The sequence below is a fragment of the Oryctolagus cuniculus genome, chromosome 7, assembly GCF_051225735.1.
Source record: "Oryctolagus cuniculus isolate XC-2025 breed Fujian yellow rabbit chromosome 7, ASM5122573v1, whole genome shotgun sequence".
Lineage (NCBI taxonomy): Eukaryota > Metazoa > Chordata > Mammalia > Lagomorpha > Leporidae > Oryctolagus > Oryctolagus cuniculus.
In genome coordinates, this window is record NC_142873.1 from 152009810 (window position 1) to 152030645 (window position 20836).

Consider the following 20836-nt stretch of genomic DNA (forward strand, 5'->3'; position numbering starts at 1 on the left):
GCTGGCACAGATTCAACCAGCGGAGGCTTGTGGACATTCAGGGAAAAACTGTGTCTTCACTGGACACAGGCAGCCTTCCCCTGTTACCATTTCCTAAACAGCTGTGTGCATAGCATTGACATGTTACCGGCTACTGTAAGGAGCCCTGGGCTGCTGCACACTCGCGGGAGGATGTGTGGTAGGCTGTGGGCAAATGCTTCTCAGCATTTGTAAGGGTAAGGGGCTTGAGGGTCTGCAGTTCTGCCGTCACAGAGGTTCTGATCGTGGGGAAAGACCCATCCCCTACTTTGGGACGTGTAGTGGGTTTCTGATTTGTCCTCGCATGTGCACTGCCGTGAGGGCTTTGTGTAAAACTTTGATTTTTGCGCCTGCTCTTCTCTGTTCCGTGGCACAGCTTTCCTGGTGCAGATGGGTTTTGGAGGGTACAAACCGTCTTCTCCCGCCCACAGGTACTGCTGGTGGTGCTGGCGGCTGTGTCCTGAGACATCCTGTCTGCACTGGTTAGCAGACGCCCCCCGCTGCTCCTGGGGCACACACATGGCTGAGGCCCCGCGTGCTTGTTGTCTGATTCGTGCATAGCCTTGTTGCACCTGGCGTTTCCGCTGAGGGCCGCCCTGGTCCTTGTGTGTCGCAAGTGAGCTGGGGGTGGCCTCGTGCAGTGGCTCAGACCACACCAGAGCCCGTGCAGCCCGGCTTCCTCCCTGGGGCACCCCGAGCCTGCCGGGGCCTGGGCGCCGTGGGAGGGCCTCAGCGCGAGCACAGAGCACAGCACCACGCAGCCTGCGGAAAGGGCCCTGGCTCGGGTGCCGAGAGGCACCGTGCACGCCACAGCTGCCAGCCAGCAAGGTGGGGCCACTTTGGCAGCTCTGTGCATGTCTGCAGACAACCATGAGTGTGTTGTGAATATTGATTTGGAGTTAAAAATACATTTGATACCAAGTAGGCAAATTTGCAAATACAGGATCTCCATGGAGCACAAATATCGGAAGTGCCCCCGAACCTGGGCTGTGTCTACCTCTGTCTGTAACTCCATCTTTCAGATAAATAAATGAATCTTTAAAAAGAAAAAGTTCCCCTGTGGGAGCAGTGTTGTGACGCTGGCATCTCATGCCTGAGTGCCAGCTTGAGTCCTGGCCACCTGCTTCCCATCCAGCTTCCTGCTAATACGCATTGGAAGGCAGCGCAAGCCCTCATCAGCGTATAGGAGACCCTTGTGTTGTTCCTGGCTTTGGCCTGGCCCAGCCTTGGCCTTTGTGATGGGAACCAACAGGTGGAAGATCTTCTCTCTGTTTCTCCCTCTATGGCTGAGCCTTTAATATAATAAAATGGATAAATTTTTTTTAAAGACTCACCCTAAGGCTTTGGGCTTTGTGGTTATCTTTCAAAAGATAGTAATAAATCAAAAGTTCCCTCGTGCCTCTTTGTACCTGCTCCCTATACCCCGTCTCTGTCCCCAGATAGCCATGAGTCTGCTTTGTTAGATGGGTTTGCCTTTTCTGTGACTCCATAGAAGCAGGATCATCCAGCGCGCAGTCCTCTGTGCTGCTTCCGCGTGGCGTAAGTTTATTCATGCGCCATGTGTCACTGTTTGGTTCCTTTTCTTTGTCGCGTCCTCCAGTGTCGCGTGGCTGGGCTGTCACAGTGTGTCCATTCACCGGTGAGTGAATGTTTGGGTTGCTTCCAGGTTTTGGATTTTGTGAATGATTCTAATGCAAATCTTCATGGGGAGTGTGGGTCTGCCCCTCTCATTTTTTAGGAGTGATACAGCCCTGTGTCACCTGAGAGCAAGGACGTGTTCTGAGAGATGCAGCAAGCCAAGGCAGTGTCGTCACCGTGGTGGTTCCCCGTTGGCGTGGAGGCGGGAGTGCCCTACACTCACATCTGCATCCTGGGCTCCGCGCTCTGAAGGGCCTCTCTCCTGGAGGGGGTGCTGGCTTGCTGGGGCCTCCGAGGTCGGTGGTGGAGGTGGCCGCAGCAGCTGCTTGCTCCCTGGGTCATGTTGCATGCAACGGGACTTTCGCTGTCCTGACCACTCGTTGGGGGGGGGGGGGAGTGGGAGGCTGTGCTTGGTTTAGGTGGGGCCGTAAAAGTGTCTGGTGCCAGAGGTCAGTAGTCAAGGAGATCCGCTTGTTTGCCCACTTCAGGAAATCACGTCCTGTTGCAAAGCCACAGGTGCTTTGTGGTAGTTTGTTTATTTATTTTTTTGGAAAGGCAGACACGCAGACAAGGGAAGCCTTCCCATCTACTGGTTCACTCCCCAGAGGCCCACAGTGACCCGGGCTGGGCCACGCCAAAGTCGGGAGCTTTGCAGCTCAGTCCAGGTCTCCCAGCTACTTCAGCCGTCACCTGCTGCCTTCGGGGGTGGGTTAGCAGGAGGCTGAATCAGAGCCATCCAGCGCTTTGACATTCTTCCCACCTGAGGTTTCTGCTGCTGGCCCAGCCCCTCTGGGGTACTTCTCTGTAAGGGGGCTCGGTTGGGGTCACAGTGTTCGGCTTGCTGAGGGAGGGAAGAGCAGCCAGGTTAGGTGTTGGCACAGAACAGAGGCTCCTGCAGTCCCGGCTGCTTTCACCCCTCCTCAGTCCCCCCTCCCCACAGTTACTGCTGGGCTTAGCGGGAGCAAGCGGATTTGCATGAAAAGGGAAGGCTGAGGTCTTGTCCTCTTGTGGTGCTAGAAACAGACAGTAGGGTCTGCTGTCTGCTGTGTGAGAGTAGGAATCACACTTTGTCCAGCGCGGTCTTCTCTCTCGTGCACCTGCGGTGCCCTCTGAACTCCACCGTGATGGCGGTGCGCTGTGTGCCGAGTGGCCGCCGCTGGCACCGCGGCTCTGGAGCACTGGAAACGTGGGTGCTTCTGTGATTGAGGAATGGAATATTTGGTCTCATTTTAAATACACGGCTAGTGGCTGGTGTGTTGTCAGCACAGCTTCCAGTGAAAATTGTCTCCCACTGAGGAGTTTAAACAGTGAGCCACAGGAAACAGCCTGGACCGGTTCTGAGTTATTTCTGAGCTGGTGGATGCCCGTGTTGGCTCACGTGTTGTTTGTTCAGTGCCCTCACTGGGTGCCTGCTGGCTGTATTGGAGTCAGAAGTCATCTAGTACGCGTAGCTGCTCGGGCCTCGGCTTACCCATGTGTAATGAGGATATCATACAAGAGGGTTTGGAGAAGTTCCTTCTGGTGTAGCATTTTTATGGTTCTGCCTTTAATGAAGTTAGTAGAATAGCACTTTGTTATTTACTGAGTGCCCTGAGTGTCCCTCAGTGAGCCAGACACTTCTCTCTGCAGGTGACAGTGCCGTCTTCTCTCATCCCAGGGGGCTGGGCGTTATTATCCTGGTTCTGGGGCTGGGAAGTCTGCCTGCAGTTCTGTAGCTGGTGAACCATTAGGTCGGGTTCCCATTCAGGTGTGCCTCATGCTGGGCTCTCCTGCAGTTAAGTCTCTGTTTATTCAAAGCTATTAAAAAAAAAAAAAAACGGGTTCCATTTCCTCAAACATTTAGAACGAATTCTTAAGTAAAAATTCTGCTGTTTAAAAACAGAGACTTCCAGTTGGAAGGCCTGCAGGTTTTGGATGCAGGAGTGAGCTGAGCAGGTGGTGCGGGTGGAGGCGGGCTCCTCTGGCCAGGTCCTGGCCACCACACACAGCCGTGAAAGGCCTGTCCCGCAGTGCCCATCCATGAAAGACTCTGGAACACTCTGCATGCCTGTGCTCACCAGAGGCTGCATGGGCCTCAGCCACTGCCCGGAGCTCCGGAGCTGTAGTGGGCAGGGGGAGACAGGCAGCGCAGGGCTTGGTCCCCAGCATTCTCTGTTCTCCTTCCTGTTCACCTCAAGCAGCAGGGACCCAGGGTGAGGCTCACTGGGTGGGAGCCTTGAGTGTGACTCTGCCACCTGCGGCAGCCCTGGGGCATTTCTGAAGGAGCAGTACTCAGCTTGCTAGGGGCCAGCGTGGGTGGAGCTCCAAGCACGTGCTGGCCTGTGGCTGGCCATCTCTCAACACTCTTCCCTTGTTTGGCATGAAAAAATTCTTCGACTTGAGAACTATATGAGGAGCTGGGAGACCAAATAAGGAGTGGCAGGAAGTTGAAAAGTTAGTCAGCCACAGCAGGCCTCCTGTTTTTTTCTCTTTGAAATTGAAATTCTCTTTGCATTGGGGTGACCGGGTGTGCTCGTTCCTGTCTTAGCTTCTCTCCTTCCAGTCCTGCTCCCTGCTCATGCACCTGGGAGGCACAGATGATGGCCCAAGGCCTTGGGTCTCTGCCACCCAGGGTGGGAGACCCTGATGGAGACCCTGGCTCCTGGCTTCTGCCTGGCCCAGCCCTGACTCCTACAGGCATTTGGAGAGTGAACCACCGCATGGAAGACCTGTCCCTGTCTCTCCTCATCTGTCACTCTGCCTTTCAAATAAATAGAAGTAAGCCCTTAAAAAGCAATGGATAATTTAATCTCCTTATTGTTAATCTGATTACAGAATACACTGGAAAGTGAGCTCTTCACCCCACTCCCACCCCCCAAGATGTCGCCAAGAGTTTGATAAACTAAACGTACTCTCTGGATGCCTTCTGTGTGTGTAGATGGTGCCACACATGCAGCCGGGGGTTCAGAGTGCACCTTCGCAACCTTGCACGGCAGGAGAGTCAGGGTGCTGCGGTGAATAAAAATTAGCCCTGACCTGAGGTCAGAAAAAGGGAGCAGACATCCTTGAAGTTGCAGGCCTGGAACAGCGGGCCTTGGAAGGCGTAGACCCACGAGGGGTGCTGTCTCCATCTCTGAGGAGGTGCAGCGCTTTGCCCTGTGCGGCAGGACGGAGCTTAGACACCGAACGGCCAGATGCCTCTCATCGCCACTGGTTTCCCGTCAGCTCTTTCACATCCTCTTTGAAGGACTGCTGTACTTCGCTGGATTGCAGAACTCTAAGACAACTTGCAGGCTGTGTGTCCACATGTGTGTACAGATGCATTTGTATATTAAAGGGACATGGGAGCATAGAATAAGGACAGGTGTGGTGAAAGCCTGAAGTAACTCAAGCTTAGTTAGAAAAATATTATGTTGGAGCACATGAAATTGCCATGTTTGTAGGCTAAACATGGCTGCCCATTGGCAACTTCATGTGATTCAGCTTAGAGCCTCCTTATGGAAAGTTTGCATTGCAGAAAGAAAAAAGCCCATGCATAACAGTTTAAATTTTTAATAATTGCTTCCGTTTTTCATGTACATGTGGTTTTTGATTAACTATGGTCCCAGGCTACCTATAATTACTTTTCTTCCTTCATGAAGTTTTTGGTGAAGTGGTTCAGACACCAGTTGGGATGCCCCTGACCCATATCAGAGCACCCGAGTTCAAGTTCCTGTCCTCCTCTGGCCCGGCTTCCTGCCGCGTGCACCCTGGCAGGCAGCAGGGATGACACAAGTACTTGGGTCCCTGCCACCTACCTGGGGGACAGAAGTCCAGGTTCCTGGCTTTGGTCTGGCCCAGGCCAGTGTGTTGCTGGCATTTGAGGAGTGAACCAGCAGATGAAAGCTATCTCGTCTCTGTAACTCTCTCTCTGTCACTCTGCCTTTCAAATAAATAGGAAAAAACCCTCTGTGTGACCTGAGACTTTGGCCGCATTGCTGGGAAGTCGCCAGTCATCCCCAGGTGGTGCTCAGCTCTCTGGGAGAAGGTCCGTTAGATCAGGCGCATCCCCGCTGCTCCTGGGTTGCTTCCGGATGGTTCATTACAACCAGTGCTACAGGGTCTGTGGTCCCTTGTGCAGTTTTCTCTGTGGATTCGTTTGGATTCCTGGGAGTGATACTGTGAGGTCAGAGGGTAAACACTTTGACAGCCCCAGGCACATCCTGCTGAACAGATGTCCTGGACTGTGAGGCCTGCAGCTGCACGGGCACTGCTCGCTGCTTCCCGGTCGGCACTGGGTGTTTGCCCCCACTGGGTTCTGGTTCACTGAGCAGCACATAGTCCCTCATGCTTCATGTGTGTGGTTTTGGTTTGTCCAATTGAATTCCTGCCTGTGTGTTTGCTCCTTGCACTCCGTGTCATCTCTCCCCTCCCTGGAGCTGTGTGTATTCTTGTACCCAGTTATGGAATTTTCCGTAGCGTTACAGGGAAAGTGCTCCCAGGTGCACTGGAGAATTACCCAGTGCCCCATGAGTGCTGCCGCTTGGGGAAAGCAGGAAGCAAGTGCTTCAGGCCTGGTCTCAGCCTCTGGGACCCACCCGGAAGGCAGTGCCACCTTCTGCGGTCACTGGTTCTGAGTGCCTTATGGCTGAGGGGCATCATTAGCTGTGAACCTTAAGAGACGCAAGAAGTCGAGCATCCGTCAGTCTCAGTGCCCCTCCCTGGTTTACCTGATTTTCCTGCTGTGCTTTAGTTCCAGCAAGTCTTGGTGGAAGGACAGCCTTTGGTGGGGTTTCCTGCCCTTCTGGGATGAGCGTAGCCCGTAGGCCCCTCCCTGCCACACTCCTACATAGATGCTCTCTAGGCAGTGGTGTGGCATGCAGGGGTCACTCCACGTCCTGGAGGAAAGCCCTGCTGAGCCCCTGTTCAGGTGAGCACAGCGCCCCTTCTTTGTGCTGCTCCCAGCTGTGACCTGGAGGAACGAAGATGACCTGTGGGCAGCCCCTGGGAGTCGGCCCAGCCTTTTGTCCTGCCTGTGTAATGTCAGTGGTCTGGGGCTGGGTTTTAGGTTCCTGTGCCACATCAGCAGTGTGAAGGTGTTGTGTGTGTGGGTGGCCTGATCCTCAGATTAGGGGGAGGGGGCTGAGCTTGGACAGCAGATGGTCCTGCGTTGCGACTGAGGCAGGAACGTGTGCACTTCAGGGGACCCGAGACTGGCACCCCGAGGCCAGCGTCACCGTACGGTTGTGCCTGTGCACCCGCCTGTGTTTGAAACCAGAGGTGTTGTGTCTCCTGGGTTTGTCTTTTCTGGAAAACCAGCTTGCCACTGAATGGAATGCCTGCCTCCACCTTGTATTTGCACCTGACAGAGCTCTTCTGGAAGTTTTATCCGTATTCAGAGGATATTTGTAAACTCTTTGTGTACTTCTCAGAGCTCTTCCTTCTATCTTTAATGTGTTGCATTTATTTTAGCAACTTATTGTAGATTGCTCTTTAAAAAAAAAAAAAGTTTTATTTATTTGAAAGGCAGGGTGAGAGAGAGAGAGAGAGAGGTGTCTTCCATCCATTGGTTCACGCCACAATGACCGGGGCTGGGCCAGGCCAAAGCCAGGAGCCGGGAGGAGCTTCTGGATCTTACATGTAGGTGCAGGGGCCCGGGGACTTGGGCCATCTTCCGCTGCTTTTCCAGGTGTATTAGCAGGGAACAGGATTGGAAGTGGAGCAGCCGGCACTTAAACTGGCACCCAGATTGGCTACTGGAGCTGCAGGCAGCGGCTGCACCGGCTACCACAGCACCAGCCCCTGTAGCTCGCTCTTATAAAGTGAAGAAGCTTGCATGTGAGAGCCCTGTGCATCCGGAAAGCAGGTCTTTGTGTTCCCAGGTCAGTTTTGCTCTGAGGTGTGACCTTTTCATGGCCTGGAAAGGACGTCTGGTGTCCAGAGCTCCACGTCTGGCAGCCCCCGGAAGGCTGTAGCTGAGTGACTCGCTGTGCACGGAGGCCCTGTGCTTTTCTCCCTGCAGCTCTTCCGTGGCTTTTATAAGGAGAATTACAGGTGCAGAGGCTTGTAGTGGGGAGCAGATGATACAGGAGATGGGCCAGGTCGAGGGGCCCAGGATGGGGCAGGGTGGGAGGGTGCTTGCTGTGGGTGTCCAGCTTGTCATCAGCCACTGGCACATGAGAGGATGCAGTCACCTGTGGTACCCAGGAGTAGTGGTTCCATCCAGTGTGGGAGAGGGTGTGGTCACCCGTGGTACCCAGGGGTAGTGGTCCCATCCAGTGTGGGAGAGGGTGCGGTCACCCGTGGTACCCAGGGGTACCGGTCCCATCCAGTGTGGGAGAGGGTGCGGTCACCCGTGGTACCCAGGGGTACCGGTCCCATCCAGTGTGGGAGAGGGTGCGGTCACCCGTGGTACCCAGGGGTACCGGTCCCATCCAGTGTGGGAGAGGGTGCGGTCACCCGTGGTACCCAGGGGTAGTGGTCCCATCCAGTGTGGGAGAGGGTGCGGTCACCCGTGGTACCCAGGGGTAGTGGTCCCATCCAGTGTGGGAGAGGGTGCGGTCACCCGTGGTACCCAGGGGTAGTGGTCCCATCCAGTGTGGGAGAGGGTGTGGTCACCCGTGGTACCCAGGGGTAGTGGTCCCATCCAGTGTGGGAGAGGGTGCGGTCACCCGTGGTACCCAGGGGTAGTGGTCCCATCCAGTGTGGGAGAGGATGCGGTCACCCGTGGTACCCAGGGGTAGTGGTCCCATCCATTGTGGGAGAGGATGTGGTCACCCGTGGTACCCAGGGGTAGTGGTCCCATCCAGTGTGGGAGAGGATGTGGTCACCCGTGGTACCCAGGAGTAGTGGTCCCATCCATTGTGGGAGAGGGTGTGGTCACCTGTGGTACCCAGGGGTAGTGGTCCATCCCTGTCGAGGTTAGTGGCATCAGTGAGGGAGGCCTGCTTGTCTGACCTGTCCAGCGGCCACACAGAGGTGCTTCGAAATGGCCCTTTTTTAAAGAAGAAAGTTAGCTTCATTTTATGAGGTAAGAGATATGGCACCTGCCATCCATGATTTTGCTTTTCATGGTTTTTACCCACAGTCAACCACAGTATGAAAATGCCGAATGGAAAATCCCAGAAGCAATTCCTGAGTTTAAATAGCTTCCGTTATGGTGCATTGCTGTGATTCCATTTTTATTAGCTGTTAACCTCTTACCATGCATAACTTATGAATTAAACGGTCATGTATGTTCAGGAAAACATGTAATACATATAGGGTTCTGTACCGTTGCAGCTTGGGGCAGCCCAGGGCGGTCTTGAAACAGCCCCACAGGCGAAGCGGCTGCGGTGGGAGTGGACTGTTGTCGTGGTCTTGGATGCCATGAGCCCTCGAGGATCCCCAGTGCCCTGGCTTCAGCAGGGCCCCCGCTCAGCGCTTGTGTTTCCAGACTGCGCTCGTTACCCTGTGCTCGACACAGCTGTCCCTGTCCTTAGACGGGCCCGGGCACCCTGGTCCCCTCACGGCACAGGAGGTGTCAGCTGCCTCTGTGTGCTGCTGAGTGGGGCTCTGTCTCCTCCGTCAGGTTGTCTGGAATTGTCCGGCAGCCCCCCGGGCTCTCTACGTCCCTGCTGTTCGGTCTGTGTTTTGGTTTCCTCTGTAGGATGCGTGTCCTGTGACTGAGGTTGTAATTCACCCACTCAGATGCCACATGGCATCCCCCAGGATGGTCCCGCCTTTGTCATAAGTGTGTGGAGAACATTGTGACAGGGGCGTTGTACAGTGAGGTAGGGGTGTGCTCCCTGCACTGTGGCCGAAAGTGCGGGCTTGCAGCTGGGCAGCGTGGCTCCCTGGGCAGGTCCCGCAGTCCCTGGGCCTCGCATGGTCCCCTGCCTGCCAGCAGTGGGGTGAGCCTGCTTTTGATGGTTGAGAGAGGAGTGCATGAGCGTGTAGCACACAGGAAGCATTCCGTTCCTAGAACTCGGGAATCTTACCTGAGTAACTTCCCGGTTAGGAAGCCCCTCCAGCTGTGGCTCACCTTTCTCTGCAGAAGGGTTGTCAGTGAGGTTGCAGGTGTCGTGGGGTGAAGGGGGGTCTTGTGCGGCCCTGTCCTTGTGAGTGTGAGTGTGGGTGTGAGTACACATCTGGAAATGTGCTGCTGCTCACGTCCTGCTGGCCTTTTGCAGGGCTTTCTAGCCCAGGCCTCCCTGGGTTCCTAAATTCATTCCTAATCTTTGTTTGTTTCATTTAGTTATTCATTTTAAAATTCATTTTAAAGGCTTAGAGAGAGATCTTCTGTCAATAGCTGAGGCTGGGCTAGGCCAAAGCAGGAGCCAGGAATTCTGTCGGGGTCTCCCAGGAGGGTGGCAGGGGCCCAAGCGCTGGAGCCATCACGGGTTGCTCCCAGGGTGTGAATCGCAGGCAGCTGGAATGGGAAGCTGAGCAGGGACTCAGTCCCAGGCACACTGATACAGGATGTGGCATCCCAGCCACTGAACCCCAGTGCCTGCTCCTGCTCCTGATCTTTGATGCAGGCGCAGCTCCTGCGGAGTACCTGGCCCTGGGGAAGCGAGTGTGGCCAGTCCAGTGCCTGTGCTGCAGCAGCCTGAGCCACACGGGGCGGCAGCACACCTGGAGTGGCTTGCTTGAATGCCAGATGGCCCCTGGCCTTAACCCCTTTGGCCTGCGTTTTCCCCATCTGCAAAATGACAATAAGGTTGCTGTCTGGGGAATGAATTATTGCATCTCACGTAGCTGCAGTGAACATAGTAAGAGGCATTGAAGCAGCAAGTCCTCGCCGGTGCAGACAAGACCGTCTGTGCTTTCTTGGGGAGACAGAGCCTCAGGAAACAACCACGGTCCTCCCGGCATGCGCCGTGTGGTGAAGACACAAAGCAGGGGTTGCACAGGGCCTGTGAAGGGAGGAGCCTTCCGGGGGCTGAGGAGGGGGAGCGAGAGCGCAGGGCAAGTGGTCAGCACTGGGGCCTCAGTTACAGGAAGCCCTACGGGAATGTTAGAGAGGCAGTGGTGACTGCCCAGCTGTGGGCGTGCTGGAGGCAAGGGTGGGAGTGAGGGTCTGCTCTGGGGAGCAGGGGCTCCAGTTGAGTGTCACCTGGAACAGTGTGTGCGGGGCCCAGGGGCTGAGGGGTCTTAGTGGGAGGCCCAGAGAAAAAGGCAGATGACTGGTGGAAAGTGACAGGATGAGGGGAGGCAGGGCCCTCCTGCTGAGTCCTGATGGGGTCTTATCCAGGAGCCTCTGGAACAGTGAGAGGTGGCCAGGCTGGGGTCTGCGTGACAAGCTCTCAGTGCGCTGGCTGGAGAGAAGAGGGCCTGGGGCAGGGGCGGGTCAGTCAGGAGGCCGCTGTGGGCACTGGGGCACGGAGGTGGGATTGGGATGGAGAGAATAAGGATAAAGTAGTCATTACAGAAACAGAGTAAAAAGCTTCATAGCTTCCTAGTGGCTGTACTACCTGCTCGATACGTGTTAGCTGTGATTTGTTTATTTTTTTCTTCTTTAACATTTTTTTTACTTTTATTTAATAAATATAAATTTCCAAAGTACAGCTTATGGATTACAATGGCTTTTTCTCCCCCGTAACTTCTCTCCCACCCGCAACCCTCCCATCTCCTGCTCCCTCTCCCCTTCCATTCACATCAAAATTCATTTTCATTTATCTTTATAAGATCAATTTAGTATATACTAAGTAAAGGTTTCAACAGTTCGCACACACACAGAAGCATAAAGTGTAAAGTACTGTTTGAGTACTAGTTATAGCATTAATTTACATTGTACAACACATTAAGGACAGAGATCCTACATGGGGAGTAAGTGCACAGTGACTCCTGTTGTTGATTTAACAATTGACACTCTTGTTTATGGCATCAGTAATCACCCTAGGCTCTAGTCATGAGTTGCCAAGGCCATGGAAGCCTTTTGAGTTCGCCAACTCCAATCTTATTTAGACAAGGTCATAGTCAAAGTGGAAGTTTTCTCCTCCCTTCAGAGAAAGGTACTGCCTTCTTTGAAGGCCTGTTCTTTCCACTGGGATTTCACTCACAGAGATCTTTCATTTAGGGTTGGTGTTTTTTTTTTTTTTTTTTTTGCCAGAGTGTTTTGGCTTTCAAGCCTAAAATATTATCATGGCCTCTTCAGCCAGATCCGAATGTCTTAAGGGCTGATCCTGAGGCCAGAGTGCTGTTTAGGACATCTGCCATTCTATGAGTCTGCTGTGTATCCCACTTCCCATGTTGGATAGTTCTCTCCCTTTTTAATTTTATCACTTAGTGTTAGCAGACACTAGTCTTGTTTACGTGATCCCTTTGACTCTTAGAAGATTTATTTATTTATTTGAAAGGCAGAGTTACAGAGAGGCAGAGAGAGAGGTCTTCATCCCCTGGTTCACTCCCCCGGTGGCCGCAGCAGCCAGAGCTGTGCCGATCCAAAGCCAGGAGCCTCTTCCCAGTCTCCCACACAGGTGCAGGGGCCCAAGGACTTGGGTCATCCTCTACTGCTTTCCCAGGCCATAGCAGAGAGCTGGACCGGAAGTGGAGCAGCCGGGACTTGAACCGGTGCTCATATGAGATGCCGGCACTGCAGGTGGCGGCTTTATCTGTTATGCCACCGCACTGGCCCCAACTGTGATTTGTTTTACAATCACTAAGGTTCTGGTGGGGAAACCCTGGGTTTGAGTTTTGCCGAATCGAGGGCGAGGAGCTTGTAAGTGAGCAGAGAAGCAGAGGCTGTGCTAGGGACGTGTCATCTGCTGATGTCTCCAGAGTGCCCAGGGCAGAGACGCGGCCCCTGCGGCCCTTGTCGCTGCGCTGTTGTGTGTCACCAGGGAGTGCTGGCCTCCGGCACCTCTGGAACTCTGTAGCATGGTCAGGAGGAGCCACACCAAGCACAGTGTGGTGTAGGCTTAGCTGGGTCCGACTTTCCGTCTCCACCAGAGTGGCTGGGAGTGCAGACAAAGCCCCGGCGCCCGCCGCAGGCTTATTTGTTGCCGCTCTTGACGGCCTCTTGCCTGCTGCCCGTGTCGGTGACATGTGTCATCCCGCAGTCTCCCCTGCCTGTTCCTCCCTCTTCTGCCCCACCCCGGGTTTTGTCTCATGACTCTGGTTCCCAGCACACATGGTGGGTTGTCTTTGGGACCTTGTGTGAACCCTGTGGGCATTTCTGAGTGACTCAGCTGCTGGGGTTGCTGAGTTTTTGCATTAAAACATCATTCAGGCCTTGCTGTGAAATAGGAGCAGCCGGTAGTGATGAGGGCGCAGCGACGGGCGGGGCGGCTGCCCGGCGGGAGTGAGGATCGGTCAGTGGTAACTTTCGCGAACTTGGGAATTCAGCAGTTTCTCCTTGGCTGCGGATGAGAGCAGTGCTTGCGTGCAGAAATGAGTCATAATAGCGAAGGTAATTCTTACAAATAATAAACATCTTTGCCTATTATTCCAAATACAAACATGGGTGGTGGTGTCACTGGGGAGTTTACAGCCTCTGTGGACTCGTGATTGGTCTTCTCCAAACCTGGAGTGGTGGGTGTGTCTGCGTTTTAGGGCCTTGCCCTCATGGCCACTTCCTTCTTCAGCTGTATGGGGTTTGCCAGCACAAGCCTGGACATCCGCGGACCTCGCATAGTTTCTCAGGGTCTTTGCTCCCAAAGGCCCATGTGCCAGCTTCTCTTTTAATGGATTCCGTTTTGCTCTCTGTGAAGTGATGGCGTGTACCGGTGCTCTCCACGCGTCTTCCTCCACCTCCTTTGCGACGGGCCCTGCTTTGTGCCCAGATGCTGGCAACACTTCTGAAGGGTGTGGTGAGCGCGTCAGCCCCACAGCTCAGGAGGGGTCTGCACTGCAGTGCACCCCGGCAGGAAGTCTGCTTGGGAGGTGGGGAGAGGCTGGAGCGTGCACCTGTCTGCCTTCTGGGAACCGCCCTCCCCTCTGCTGGGCGCCGGCAGTCGTGCTGGTCCTGCTGGATCCGAGCTCGTACTCCCTGTCTTTCCCCCACAGGCTTTCCACAGACTTTCTAAAGCGCCCCCGTATAACATGGGCACAGTGAAGCAAGGCCGCTGAACACCTGGCCTCTGGAGCCTGGCAGCCTGGGTTCACGTTGCTGCTCTGCCGCTGTGTGGTCTTTGGGGAGGTCGTGAACCTCCCTGTGCCTGCATCCCCTTGCAGAGGAGGATTGCCTTAGCTCACGTGACGGGCATAGGACAACGGGTGGCTCGACATCTGTATCACGTTTATCATCCTTGGTCACCGTTTCCACGTGGCTGCGTTTTCTCTACACACCTGGGTTACCAGCTGCATGCTCGTCTGTGGGCACGGCGCCGGCCCAGCGCTCACTGCCTTGAGCATGCGGTGTGTGGTGAGGAGACACGGTGCCATCCCCTGGCGTCTGCCTGCCCCTCTCTGCTCCACACCACACGGTGACTCTGTCTTGTCAGGCCGCGGCGTGCGCCCTTCCTGCCTGTCTCTGGGCGTCAGGCGCCGAGACCCCACTCTGTTTCTGCAGCCCTCCCTGGATCCGGCTCTGGAAGGTGTGACCTCTCTGTCCTGCTCCGCGGTACACAAGGGCGCTTTGTGCGGTTCAGCCTCGCAGGACGCCGGGGTCAGGAATGCTGGAGGCAGTGGAGCTGCTGGGGTTTCATCTCCAAATGAAAACCACCTGGCCGGCTGCCTGGGCTGTGTGGAAGCAGATGGGCGAGGTGGGGAGGGCAGCATCTGACCGAGGAGGTCCCCTCCCGCTCCCCTCCCCACGCCGCATTGGCTTGCAGATGATTGCTTTTAACCCGTTGTCCCCCCCAGTGTCCAGATGGTTCCAAGGGACAGGGCTCTCCCACCCAGGCTGTGGCCAGCTGGGGAGATGTGACCCAGAACTCAGGAAGGTGACACCCCTGTCAGATCTGACACGAGAGGAGGAGCAACAGGTGGCCCAGTGGCCACCAGGTCAAGTCCCTGACTTCACAGTGAAGGGAGTCAGCAAAGCTGATGCGACCCACGCTGCCCGCGGGCGAGGCCAGTGACTGAATGGTGGATACGGGAGCAGCAGCAGCATGTGCTGTCGGGGAGTGACAGTGGAGCACGAGGCCTCTTCCTTGGTGTGGATTAGCACGGCTGTGACCAGGCTTAATTGACGGGTGAGAGAGGAAACACTGGAGGCCTTCACTCTGGGCTCTGTGACCGAGAGGGTCGCAGAGAGGGAGCGAGTGTGTTCGTGTCTGGCTCTCGGTACTCTTCCATCGGGGGCAGCAAAAGTGGGAAATCTGGAGGAGGAGGCAGGGCGATGTCCCCCATGGCACTGACTGCTGGGACAGCTTCTGCCTCATGGAAGAAGGGCCCTTCCCTCACGGTGGCAGTGCTGAGCGAAAGTGGGCCTTGTGGAAGCTGACTCGGCCCTGGAGCGGCCCCCGTGGCCCCGTCTGTGCCGGGGGCATGCTGCCAGCCTGTGGGTTTGTCTGTTTGGAGCTCTCTGGCCTCCCATCTCTGCAAGCTGTGGTCCCTTAGTGCTGACTGGCTGGTGATGGGCTCACTGGCTTCTAACCCTCCACGAAGAAGCCCACCCACGCCAGACCCGTGAGGCCTCCTGCACCATCTGTGGCAGGGGGTGGAGCTTCCCACTGCCTCCTGTTAGCTCCACCTGCGCCTTTAGCCCCACGTTGGAGAAGCCAAGTGAGAGCAACAGCAGATCTCTCCTGATTCTTTTTTCTTCTTTTTCTTCTTCTTATTTTTGACAGAGAGAGAGAGAGAGAGAGAGAGAAAGGTCTTCCTTCCATTGGTTCACCTCCCAAATGGCCGCTATGGCCGGCACACTGCGCCGATCTGAAGCCAGGAGCCAGGTGCTTCCTCCTGGTTTCCCATGCGGGTGCAGGGCCCAAGCACTTGGGCCATCCTCCACAGCACTCCCGGGCCACAGCAGAGAGCTGGACTGGAAGAGGAGCAACCGGGACAGAATCCGGCGCCCCAACTGGGACTAGAACCCGGGGTGCCAGCTAAGCAGGTGGAGGATTAGCCTAGTGGGCCACGGTGCCGGCCCTCTCCTGATTCTTAAATCGAAAGTAAACTTTCTGCTTAACCTCCCACGAATTGCAGAGGCCACCAAGGTGGAGAGGAGCAGCGCCGTGGCGCTCCTGGGGCCGTGCCCAGCCCCTCCCCAGCTCTCAGTGGAGCTCTGGCTGCAGCACCCCTCATGTGGGTTCACGTCCCTGTGATGTCTCTTCAGTGTCCCTGTAACTAAAGACTTGGCTGGGCCACTCCCCCCACAGGTGCTCTGAAGGCAGTCGGCGGTTCCTGCTTGCTTCCAGGTGACACTGTGCTGTGCTTCTGGCCAGGCCGCCTTTTAAACTCATTGGCACTTTTCTTTCCCACTTTAAGAGCAAACAGTAATCACCCGGCTCCTTCCCTGCTGAGTGATGGTAGAAGTTTTGTGTGCACATGGCCGAGGTGGTTCTCTGAGACCTGGGGAGACCACTGTGGTCTCAAGGGTGGCAGTTGCCATTTTTTGGGAGATGGGGTTGTAATTTCGGAAAACATACTTAGTGTTTGGATTGTGTGGAAAGCAAACTAAATCCTAGATTTTACACAACACGAACTCTGGGATTAAAGTTGGCAAAATCCAGTTGGCAGGTGGATCGGGGCTGTTTAGAGATTGAGCAATACTGTTAAAAAATATTGGAGTTCAGGAAATCCATTTGAAGGAGACAGATCCACTGAGTCTCCCTGCGCAGACACAGCTGACGTCTTCATACATTGTTTCTAGGGTTTGAGCACGTTTTAACTTAACTGTGATTGAGTTTTATAACAGCTTTGCTAATGTAAAGTAAAATATGTGTGTGCCCGTGTTTCTGGGCAGGCATTGTAATGAACACAAACTGATACCTTCCTGGTGTTGGGGGTGTCACTTCCAGTGCGTTGCAGCACCAGCCCTGGGCACCTTTGTGTGTGTTGCTGAGTGGTTTCAGTGGGGTCCATTCCTGCGGGATACAAAGGTCTTACCAGCTTTTTGATACATAGTTGCCAGTCACTGAGGACTGTGACTCTCTATACCTTTTCACCTTTTCAAGTGTCCAGGTGGTTTGCCCCTGTGTGTGCACTCACTGTACCTTTTTTGCAGTACTTACTCTTCTCATCTTTTTAAATGGCTCATCGTCGCGAGGGTGCTGCAAACAGTTCCTGGAAGAAGGGAGTTAAATGATAAACTGATGTTGGGGCAGAAAGCTGCAGTCATACCTGCGAGGGACCTGCAGATAATTCGTGGAAAATGCATATTATGAAAAAAAAGCTGCATGAATTTAAATTTTTTTTGCCCAGAAACAGATTTTTGTTCTGATCCGTTTTCCCAGTTTCCGGAGTCCCCTGATGCTGTTCGTTTCTGCTTTTGTCCATTTCTGGAACCTTCCTTGAGCGCTTCCAGGCATGACCGCTCACTGGGTGGCTGCACAGCTTCTGCGCGAGAGCACCGAGCGCCAGGAACGCGAGATGCCGGCGCCGCCGCCTCGCCCTGGCCCTGGCGGCGCAGCCGGAGCAGCCCTGGAGAGCCTCTCCAGCCCCCGTGTTCCTCCCGCGCCCTGTGCAGGCAGGAACTGACCTCCCTGGCGTTACCGGTGAGCCGCCGGCTCCAGGGCTGTTTGTCCAGGTGTTGGCTGGGAGGCCACGCTTCCTCCCTGTTCCTGCCCCGTGCTCCTGAGAACAGACGGCACAGAGCCACCCTCACAGCCCGCCGTGGTCTCTGCCTCTTGTCCTTTGTGTGTGTTTTCCCAGCTAGTTCATTAGCTATGATTTACATATCATAAAAATCCTCCAGCTTTAATTCCCAGTATAGTTGTGTGAATTTCTCGTGAGTTGTGCACCTATAACCACTATTCAGTTTTAAAACATCCCTGTCACTCCAAAATGGTCACAGGCATCTCCCGCCCCATGTGCCTCAGCTAACCGCCGACTTTCTGTCCAGTTGGGGTGGAATCCTGCAGAATTTTTTAAAGGAATTATTTTATTCTAAAAGTGATGCCTGCCGGCGCCGTGGCTCACTGAGCTAATTCTCCGCCTGCGGCACTGGCACCCCGGGTTCTAGTCCCAGTTGGGGCGCCAGATTCTGTCCCGGTTGCCCCTCTTCCAGGCCAGCTCTCTGCTGTGGCCCAGGAGTGCAGTGGAGGATGGCGTAAGTGCTTGGGCCCTGCACCCGCATGGGAGACCAGGAGAAGCACCTGGCTCCTGCCATCGGATCAGCACGGTGCGCCGGCTGCGGCGGCCACTGGAGGGTGAACCAACGGCAAAGGAAGACCTTTCTTTCTGTCTCTCACTGTCCACTCTGCCTGTCAAAAAAAAAAAAAAAAAAAAAAGAAAAAGAAAAAAAAGTGATGCCTGCTGGGAAACGGCAGGAGGTATGTGAGCCAGAGCAGTGTCTGCTGTTACCTGGGGAGCGAGAGTGGTGGGGTCCTCTGGCACTTTGGCTTTCTGTGATGCCTCAGTGTTTTTTTTGTTTGTTTGTTTGTTTTAATTTTTATTTATTTATCGAAAGCTGGAGAGACAGCGAGAGAGGCCTTCCATTCTCTGGTTCACTCTCCAAATGGCTGGAATAGCTGGGACTGGGCCAGGCCAAAGCCAGGAGCCAGAAGCTTCTTCCAGGTCACCCATTTGGATGGAAGGGGCCCAGGGACTTGGGCCATCTTGTGCTGCTTTCCCAGGCCATTAGCAGGGCGCTGGCTTGGAAGTGGAGCAGCCGGGACTCAAACCAGTATCCATGTGGGTTGCTGGCATTGCAGGCAGAGGCTTAACCTGCTGTGCTACAGTGCCTGCCCTAGGGGCTCAATTGTTAGAGCAGGTACTGTGTTTTATCATCAGAAGAAAAGGGGAGAAAGGTACATGTTTTACTTGTGAGAAATGCAAACAAATAACATAATTTTTTAAAGCTTATTTATTTGAAAGGCAGAGTTACAGAGAGGCAAAGGGAGAGAGAGAGGTCTTCCATCTGCTGGTTCACCTCCCAGATAGCCACAATGGCCAGAGCTGTGCTGATCCAAAGCCAGGAGCCAGGAGCTTTTTCCAGGTTTCCCACATGCGTGCAAGGGCCCAAGGACTTGGGCCTCCTTTTGCTCTTTTCCCAGGCCACAGCAGAGAGCTGGACTGGAAGAGGAGCAACCGGGACTAGAACCCGGGGTGCTGGCGCCGCAGGCAGAGGATTAGCTTAGTGAGCCACGGTGCTGACCTCTTTTTTTTTTTTTTTTTTTTTTAAGATTTATTTTATTATTTGAAAGAGTTACACAGAAAGGAGAGGTAGAGAGAGAGAGAAGTCTTCCATCTACTGATTCACTCCCCAGTTGGCCACAACAGCTGGAGCTGCGTGGATCTAAAGCCAGGAGCCAGGAACTTCTTCCGGGTCTCCCACGTGGGTGCAGGGGCCCAAGGACTTGGACCATCTTCTACTGCTTTTCCTAGGCCATATAGCAGAGAGCTGGATTGGAAGTGGAGCAGCCGGGACTCGAACCGACACCCATATGGGATGTGGGCACTGCAGTCATTTAAATTTCTTTCTCATAGATAAAACCATTTTTACTTTATTGTGGATTTTTAAGAATTTTTCCAGGGGCCAGTGCCAGCATCCCATATGGGCACTGGTTTGAGTCCCGGCGCCTCCACTTAACAGTCCAGCTCTCTGCTGTGGCCATGGATAGCAGTGGAGGATGGCCCAAGTCCCTGGGCCCCTGCACCTGCATGGGAGACCCGGAGGAAACTCCTGGCTCCTGGCTTTGGTTCAGTGCAGCTCTGGCCATTGCGGCCAATTGGGGAGTGAACCAATGGATGGAAGACCTCTCTCTCTCTTCTTCTCTCTCTGTGTAACTCTGACTTTCAAATAAATAAATAAATCTTTAAAAAAGAGACCAGGAGGAAGTACCTGGCTCCTGGCTTCCGATCAGCGAAGCATGCTGACTGTAGCGGCCATTTGGGGGGTGAACCAATGGAAGGAAGACCTTTCTCTCTTTCTCACTGTCTAACTCTGCCTGTCAAAAAAAATTCTTCCCAAACATGTTTTTATTATTTTAAAATTTATTTTTTAGTTTTTCTTTGAAAGAGAGAGAGGGGGAGAGAGAGACAGAAATCTTCCACCTGGTGGTTCACTCGCTAAATGTGCACAACAGCCAGGACCGGGCCAGGATGAAGCCCGGAGCCTGGAACTCTGTGGGCGGCAGGGGCCTAAGCACTGGAGCCATCTCTGCTTCCTTGGGGAGCACGGGGGGAGGGGGTGGGGGGCATCCTAGGCTCAGCAGTTGCTGATCCCTCCCTCCCAGAGATTTTAAACTGTAGCTTTCATGCTTTAACTTGCATCCTGCTCGTCTGTGTTAGCACCGTAGTTTTTACCCATATAAAACACCACTGCACGCTTTGTTAATTGATTGTGTGATGTGCTTTATCCTGGAATTGTGCCGTAACTTACACATGTTGGACAGTAAGGTGTCTCTGTGCTGTATTAATAATGCTGGCATGTATATCTTTGTGTCCAAGCTTTAAGACATTTACATGATTCCCAGATCATAAGGCTTATACCTTAAAGATGTTTTTCTTCCAGTGTGGCAGTCTTGCAAAATCATTTGCTACGTATCTTCTCTGAGTTTCACGCTCCTCGAAACGATCTATTTTGGCCCCAGGATTGGGTCTAGATTCCCGGGAGATAGGTCTGTGTGTCAAGGTGGGGTAAGAAGTGGGGGCCAGCATGCAGCTCCTGTGGTTACCGTCAGCGCAGGGTGAGCAGGCCCTTTGTATTCATCCTTAGCTGTCCGTCAAGGTCTGTTGGTGAAGGGGAGAGAAGTTGTCGTTGTTTTAAGAGGATCGGCCAACGAGATTTTTGATCAGGTTCAAGCCAGAGTTGCCCAGGGCTGGGGAAGGCCCAGCATTGGGAGCTCAGAGCCCAGTGAGGCTCAGAGCCCAGGCATGGGACGCCGCTGGAAAGCCTTGTATCTCTTTAAATGTGGGCCCTGATAAAGGTGTCACTGATGTGGTTCCGTTAGATGTCTTACCGTGTAAAATAAAGAGTGGATTTAAAAAATGTCACTGTTGTGCGTTTTGGGGGGAGCGGAGGTGTGACAGCAGACCAGCTCAGCACCTGCCCTCCTGGATGCAAATGACGGAGCGAGTCCGCTGTCGCCGTGCCGACGCCGCCAGCCTGGAGCCTCTGGGAGTGCCTGTGGCATCTCTGTGGCAAACCAGGGAGGGAAAGCCTTCCAAGGGAAGGGGTTTGGGTATTTACAAG

The 20836-nt window shown here is 54.2% G+C and overlaps 1 protein-coding gene across 5 annotated transcripts in view; it reads left to right on the forward strand.

Annotated features, from left to right (window-relative positions):
- The window catches only part of CAPZB (capping actin protein of muscle Z-line subunit beta), a 119207-nt gene that overhangs the window by 16672 nt on the left and 81699 nt on the right, over positions 1-20836 (forward strand). Inside the window, exon 1 of one of the 5 annotated variants that reach the window (XM_089301420.1) lies at positions 14553-14732. The exons of the other annotated variants lie outside the window; for them this stretch is intronic. The gene's annotated coding sequence lies outside the window, so the exon portion shown is untranslated. Of the gene's footprint in view, positions 1-14552; positions 14733-20836 lie in introns of those variants that run through there. 5 annotated transcript variants of the gene reach the window in all.